The sequence below is a fragment of the Tupaia chinensis genome, unplaced genomic scaffold (assembly GCF_000334495.1).
Source record: "Tupaia chinensis unplaced genomic scaffold, TupChi_1.0 Scaffold145907_1, whole genome shotgun sequence".
In the NCBI taxonomy this organism is placed as follows: domain Eukaryota; kingdom Metazoa; phylum Chordata; class Mammalia; order Scandentia; family Tupaiidae; genus Tupaia; species Tupaia belangeri.
This window is the reverse complement of record NW_006205765.1, coordinates 1,976,475-1,983,886: the sequence shown is the minus strand read 5'-3', so window position 1 is coordinate 1,983,886 and position 7,412 is coordinate 1,976,475. Positions and strand designations below refer to the sequence as shown.

Below are 7,412 nucleotides of genomic sequence, written 5' to 3'. Positions count from 1 at the left end.
CGGCATGACCTATCTTGCCCGGGAGATAATGAGATAATGAATTGAGCTGTTACTTTCTGAAGCTTACACTTGAAGCCCATCAAGCAGGTGGTTGTAATTCTGGCCTGCTGGGTGCGCTGGAAGGATGCAAAGTGGGTCAGGCGAGCGCCCCTGTCTTGGGATCAAACTTAAAAGGCTTTAACTGGAAATTCTCTAATAGACCCTGGCTCCCCTTGATTCCATGAGGGCGAACTGAGGCACCGCCAAGAAAGAGTCCATGGGGGCGAGGCGGAATCAGGGGAAAAGAGGGGCGTCCCGATTCCCGGAATGGAGTCTCCGAGCTTTACTACGGGACTACATCTCCCCGGATTCCGCCGGCCCGGCCCCTCCCGGGCCTGCTGTCTGTCCGCTGGGGGCGCGCGCAGTGGGTGGCAGGAGGCGGCGGCCGAGTGCGCGGGTCGCGTGGCGCTGCGTGGTTGCCAGGGCACCTGCGGCCGCTCGCTTGCCCAGCAGGCCCAGGGAGGAAGCAGATGCAGAGTGGAGCCGGCGCCTACCGGGGCGAGCTGGGTGCCCGAGGTGAGTGTGGCCGCCGAGCGCAGAGACCGACCCCAGACCCTTCGCTGGCCCGACGCTCCCGCCCCTTCCTCCGCCCCGGTCCCTGGCCCCGCTTCCGGCCCGTTCCTCTCCATCGCCGGGGCAGCGAGGGGCTGCGGCCTCCTGCCCACTCGGGACTGCGGCCTCCTGCCCACTCGGGACTGGGCGCCTCGGCGCCCTGCGGAGCCTTCTGTCCCCCCGCCACGCCCGGGGAGCGGTGGCCTCGGCTCTGGGTGCCCGAGCCCTGCAGCATCCCCTCGTCCCAGGCGCCGAGCCGCCTCTTTCCCGCCGTGCTGCGGTTTAAATTCTCCTCGCCTGGGTGTGACCCCGAGCTCCTTCTAGGCATCAGGGCCGAACTGAGCATGGACACCCCATTTTTCTCCCGCATCCTCAGTATCGGGAGACACTTTACTAAACTGCACGGATGCAAACAGAATCCGAGATCCTGGGAACTGAATTGCTTATCCACCTACCCCTTCTGCATTTAATCAGCCACTAAACAGTGTTTAATAACCACCGACAAGTGTTCTCGGAGCCTGGGTATGTGGGAGGTACTGAGGGGACACAATGGCCAACGAGACAAGCATGTTTTCACAGAGCTTACAGTCTGAGGGAGGTTTTTAATCAGGTAAAGAAGCACTTGTGTGTGCTCCAATGGAACAGAAACAATATTTAATCCCGAAGTGATTGGAAAACTACAATATCCACATTCCCCCCTGGTCGTCAGATTCCCTTTCTGGTCTAGGCACGTTTTAGCCCCCAAGGGAGTCATCCCTGCTTTCCCCGATACTCCCCAGTCTTTAACTTCAGCACCGGTTGATCTAGCCAATCAACACGCATCTGTAGGACCCTTCGGGACGATGTCCAATCCCATCCTTCCATTTTTGCAAGAAACTCTAAGACACCGTTTGCATAAAAATTACCCCCTGGGTGCTCAGAAAGTCACCAGATACTTAACTTAACCTTGAACAATTATCAAGTGTTTTCTGGGAATAAAGAGGGGGGGAGGAGATTTCAGATACTTAAGTGGCTTTAAAAAAGGTACACTGCCAGGCCTTAAAAAGAAGTGCAAACAGACAAACCTGGTCTGTGTTGGAAGGGAGCCAAATGGTGGCAGCTAGGAAGCGAAGTTGCTGGGGTTAGATCACAGAGGGCCTGGCATGTTCTGCTGATTTGGAACTGTATCTGGAGCAGTGTGGGTTTTTGTTTGTTTTAAACAATAGGGAGCATGTGCTCATCCGTGAGAGATAGAGATCAACCCTCAGGGGGAACAGCCTTGGGGCAATCCTTTCTCCCTTCTCCTTTTGGGATTTTGAGCACACACACTCGTCCACTGCCTTGTGGGGGACTCAGACTGTGCAGTGGGCTACAGGGAATGCAGCCCCGCCGCCTCCACCACCATACCGCCCGGGAGCAGTGGTTTTCAAGCTGGGCCCAAGACTTCGAGGCTTATGTCTACATATACACCGTTACTTGAATACACTTCCAGATCCTCGGCTTCCACCTGATCTCATTTATAAAACTGCCCTTATTTAAAAATACGGGGGAGGGCAGGGGAGGTGGGAGGCACAGCCCTCGTATTTCCAGAATTTTATTAGAGTGTGCAGAAACATTGATTTCAGGGGAGCTTTATTTTGCGATTCAGTTACTCCTCAAACCCAGAAGGCCTTCTGTCTTTCCTTGGTATACACACCGCTCATAGAGTGAAGCTTGTCCCTTGTTGAAATATTCTGATTCAGAAAAGCAAAACAATGTAACTGGAATTTTTTTTTTTTTTTGACCATAGGTTTTTAAAGCTGTATTGGATAAAACTTGCAAAATATTTTAAAGAGACTTTATTTAGATACAGTTAAAGCCTTTCTTTTTTTTAGGTTTTTGCCGTAGGGTGCATGCACTTGTTAGAGAAGAGAGAGACAGAGAGGGAAAGTGAGAAATCACCTTCTAGTGTTGATAGCCATGTCACAGTCCCGGCTCCTCCATTCTCTCAGGACTTTGGGCGCATATGCACCCAGTGTTTTTCAAACCTCTGGGTCTGGGACTTGAACCTCGGTCGGCCATGTGGGAATCCAACTACCTTAACCACCATGCCACCTGCTAGCCCAGTTAAAACCTATTTTTATCAAATCAAGTCATGAAATGTTTATTCCAATTCCAATTAATTTTTTTTCTTTTTAATAGATTTTTGCTGTTGGGCATGTGCACTTACCAGAGAGACAGAAAGTGAAAAAAAACAAAACAAAACAAAACAAAACAAAAACCTCCCAGGGGATATAGCCACACCACAATCCCTTCTCCTGAATTCTCCTGGGATTTTGTGCATGCATGCACATGTGCCCAGCCTGTTTTAAGTCTCTGGGTCTGGGACTTGAACTGTGGTCACCAGTCACCTACATGGGAGTCCAGTGATGTAACCATTACACCATCTACTGGTCCCACAAGTAATTTTTTTTTTCCATGGAGAGGTTTTTGCTATAGGGCGTGTGTGCTCACCAGAAAGACAGAGACAGAGACAGAAAGCGAGAAATCACCCCCAGGGGGATGGCCATGCCGCAATCCCTTCTCCATTCTCCTCTTGGGATCTTGGGCACGTACACACATGCATCTGGCATGAGTTTAAGCCACCAGGTCCAGGACTCAAACCGTGGTCGGCTACATGGGAGTCCAGCGATGTAACCATTACACTATCTGCTGGTCCCAACATTTTACTGTGATTCAAAAAGATGAGTGAGAAGAGTGGTGTTGTTTGGTTTTAGAGGATTTTGCCTTAGAGTGGTGTGTATGGGTGGTAGGACAGAGACAATGAGAGGGAAAGTGAGAAATCACCCCTCGGGGTATGGTCAAGCTGAAGGTCCTTCTCCAGGGATTCTGGGCATGCATGCTCACGCCCTCAGTGTGTGTCTGAAGCTACTTGGTCCAGTACTCAAACCATGGTTGGCCATGTGGGAGTCCAGCTATGTAGCCACTGTGCCATCAGCTGGCCCCAGAGCACTGGTGTTCTCTGGAATTTCTTTAGCGTCTGACTTAATGAAAGAGAGCTGGATTTTCACATCTGTTTCTTCATTAGTCCATTGTGATATGTTGCTTTGGTTGAATTATGAAGAAAATTGAGCTCAGATAATTGGTTGGAAAAGGGAGGAGTATATCTTCTCAGATACTTGTGGGTATTCCTTTTTGGTACTGAACAAGGAGTGATTTCGTAAAGGGTAGTTTCAATGTAGAATCTGATGAGGTCTGGGAACCAGCAGTTAGCATAATGGCTATGTCGCTGGACTCCCACGTGGTCGACTGCGGTTCACGTCCCAGACCTGGTGGCTTAAAACTCACGCTGGGCACGTGTGCATGTGTGCCCAAGATCCCCAGAGGAGAATGGAGGAGAAGGGATTGCGGTGTGACCATCCCCCCTGGGGGATGATTTCTCGCTTTCTGTCTCTATGTCTCTCTCTGTCTGGCGAGCGCATGCGCCCTATAGTGAAAACCTCTCCAAAAAAAAAAAAATCTGATGAGATCTAATTTTTTTCGTATTATGCTATTGTACATTAAAATTCATTGATCTGGAGCCAGCAGGTGGCAGAGTATTCCACATGGCTGACCAGAGTTCGAGTCCCGTACCCAGTGACTTGGAAATGATGCCAGGAATGTATGCAGGCATGCCCAGAATCCCAGGAGGAAAGTAGAGGAGAAGGGATTACTGTGTGGCCATCCCCTGGGGGGGGGGTTATTTCTCTTTCTCTCCAGCGAGCACACACCCTCTATGGCAAAAGCCTTAAAAAAAAAAAAATGTAAAAATCCATTGGTCTATTTCTAACTTCTGATCTTATACTAATGCATGATTGTCTAATTAAATTTGGCTCTAAGCCCCCTGGCAGACAAAGCAAAAAAGGGGAGATATGGTCAGTTGCATAGTGCTTATTATTAGATGAGAAGAAACATACTAGTTACTCAGGGGAAGTGCATGTATTTTTCTTGTACTAATTTCTCAAGGAAATCATGCTGGAGGGGCCTCATATGGGAAACACTAAGTGATGTCATATAGTGTACTCAATTGGAGTCCTACGGGCAAGAATAGAATCCCCCTTAAAAATCAGGACACCATATTAAAATACTGTCTATTAATTTAGGCGGTTTGTAAGCCCAAGTATGAAGCTTTCTGTTAGTCCAGCTCCAGTGGAGGTGTGAATGAATGACTCTTTTGTTAAGGCTGGATACATGGTTTAATGTTTCCTTTTAAGTGGAAGGATGGAAAGGCAGGGGTAGGATGAGGTAGTTGAAGGTAGATGCATTGTCCTGGCCCAGATCATCTCAAACAGGCCATAGATCTCCCCTAACCAAGTTACAAGAGTTATAAGGTAAGCAGCTGTTACTTTCCTCCAATTCCAAACAGGATCTGGAGTAAATGAAGACACACCTTCACATAGGAAGTTATCTCCAGCAATATACACCTTTGTAAACAGAGATTAATATAGTCTTTTATTTATTTATTTATTTTTGAGATGCTTTTGCTATAGGGCACGTGCGCTCGCCAGAGAGACAGAAAGCGAGAAATCACCCCCCGGGGGGATGGTCACACCGCAATCCCTTCTCCTCCATTCTCCTCTCGGGATCTTGGGCACGCACGCACACGCGCCCGGCGTGAGTTTAAACCACTGGGTCCAGTACTCAACTGTGGTCGACTACAAGGGAGTCCAGAGACATAGCCCTTATGCTAACTGCTGGTCCCCATTCTCTAATATATGATTGATACAATGTTCCAGAGATCCTCTACATTGCCACATTTTTATACAGTAGCAAAAAGATGATTTATATTATCTCTACAATCTGCAGCAAAGCGGTTAAGTATTGTATTGAGGAGCCATCAAGCTCATGGTGGCAGATACAATGTTGCCAAAGTTTTTTTGTTTCTTTTTGAACCTCACATTTTATCACTGGCAACAAATACTGTCTGTCAGTTGTTATCCTTGAAGTGACAGGCTCACTTTGTTTTCTTTTCCAGAACTTGCCTGCCAAATGCCAAAGTCTGAATAACCGTAGCTATGTGTCTTTTATCCTTTCAAGCAAACATGGTGTTCCACAGAAAAATCGCTGCAATTTAAACAGCCACACAAATGCTTTAGTTAGAGGTAAACATCATCTTCTGAACACAGCATAAATGTTCTTTATGTGCTTCTCCTTTTATCACATAAAATGTTAAAAAAAAAAAGATACATACAGGGATTTACTGTAACTTTTACTGTGTCATCAGGTAAAACTGGATTTATTTTTTCACTGTGGTGGGAAAGTGTGTAGTGGTAAAGAATCTAACTTGATGCCATTGTCTTTTTTTTTTTTTTTTTCTTTTTAAAGAGAGATTTTTGCTGTAAGATACGTGAGCTCACTGGAGAGATAGAAAGTGAGAAATTACCGCCCAGAGGGAAGGGCCACACTACATTCCTTTTCCTCCATTCTCCTTTCAGAATTTGGGGCACACATGACACGCACCTGGCATGAGTTTCAAGCTGCTGGGTCTGGGACTCGAACCATGTTCAACCGTGTAGGAGTCCAATGATATACCCACTATGCCATCTGCTGGTCCCTGTGCCATTGTTTTAACTTATTCTGAAGTGTCAGCAGTTTTGTTACCATCACTTTGGAAGCATCTGTGGAAAGGGCAGTTAGCATCTTAGTTTTATTAAGAAAATCGCTGAACCTCTGAAAGGGTTTCAAGGTCCCCTTAGAGTGTGTGACCCATGCTTTGAGGACTGCAGCTCCAGAGCACACGTGACAGGAAAAGGTTCCTTTCTGAAGCTGACAAAGGTCGAGGCTTCAGGAGAGCTTGCTCCCCAGTTATGCAGCGTTGAGCTGGTTTCATTGGACTTATTGCCCTGGGCTTTTACAGCTGTAACCGGTACCGTTTCTCAGGTTTGCTCTATTTCTTTCTTTTTTTATTTTAAGAGATTTTGTTTTGTTTGGTTTGGTTTGGTTTTGCTATAGGGTGCACACACAAGCTTGTGTTCAGACAGAGAGAGAGAAAGCAAGAAATTAACCCCCAGTGGGGATGGCCATGCTGCAATCTCTTCTTCATTCCCATCTTGGGGTTTGGGGTATGCATGCATGTGTGCTTGGCATGTTTTAAGCTGGGCCCAGGACTCGAACTGCGGTTGACTCGCAGAAGTCCAGTGATATAACCATTACACCATCTGCTGGTCCGTTGCTTTCCAATTCTAATTTGCATTCTGTGAGAGCCACCTATGACTTCACTTTTTATTTTATTTATTTATTTACTTAAAGAGAGATTTTTGCTATAGGGCATGTGCATTCACCAGAGACAGAAAGCGAAAAATGAGCCCCCGGGGACGATGGCCAAGCTGCAGTCTCTTCTCCTGCGTTCCCCTCTCGGGATTTTGGGCATGTATGCACACACACCCAGCATGAGTTTTAAGCTGCTGGGTCCAGAACTCAAACCCTGGTTGACTACATGGAATCCAGTGACATAACTGTTATGCCATCTGCTCGTCCCTTGCTTTGCAGTAACCTGTGTTCTGCAGAGCCGCCTATGATGTACCTCACTTATGCTATTGATACTGGCTTCTCTGTAGGGCAGGGCTTTTGCCTTCCTCTCTCAGAAGGGCTTTAAGGAGTTGATTGCTCTTCAAACAGTTTAGGGAGAGAGGCATAGCTTGGCCTTTATCCCAGAAGTGGGTTTGATTCCTGCACTTCTCCCCTTTCTGTTTGGTTCCAGGTAAGTCATTTCTGTCTTCTCACATAACTCCAGTATTGAGCACTGGAAGTAACCTTATCAGAGAGCTGGCGGGTTTTAGACTCTGAACTGTTTCTGATGTCCTGAGTTGTTCCTGCTGCACAAG

General features: G+C 47.3%; 1 protein-coding gene across 1 annotated transcript in view; it reads left to right on the top strand.

Moving 5' to 3' along the window:
- Positions 1-397: 397 nt before the first annotated feature.
- TTLL4 (tubulin tyrosine ligase like 4) overlaps positions 398-7,412 on the top strand; it is a gene marked incomplete in the record, with an annotated part of 43,120 nt that continues 36,105 nt past the window's right edge. The window contains 1 exon segment of the mRNA XM_027768338.1: positions 398-555.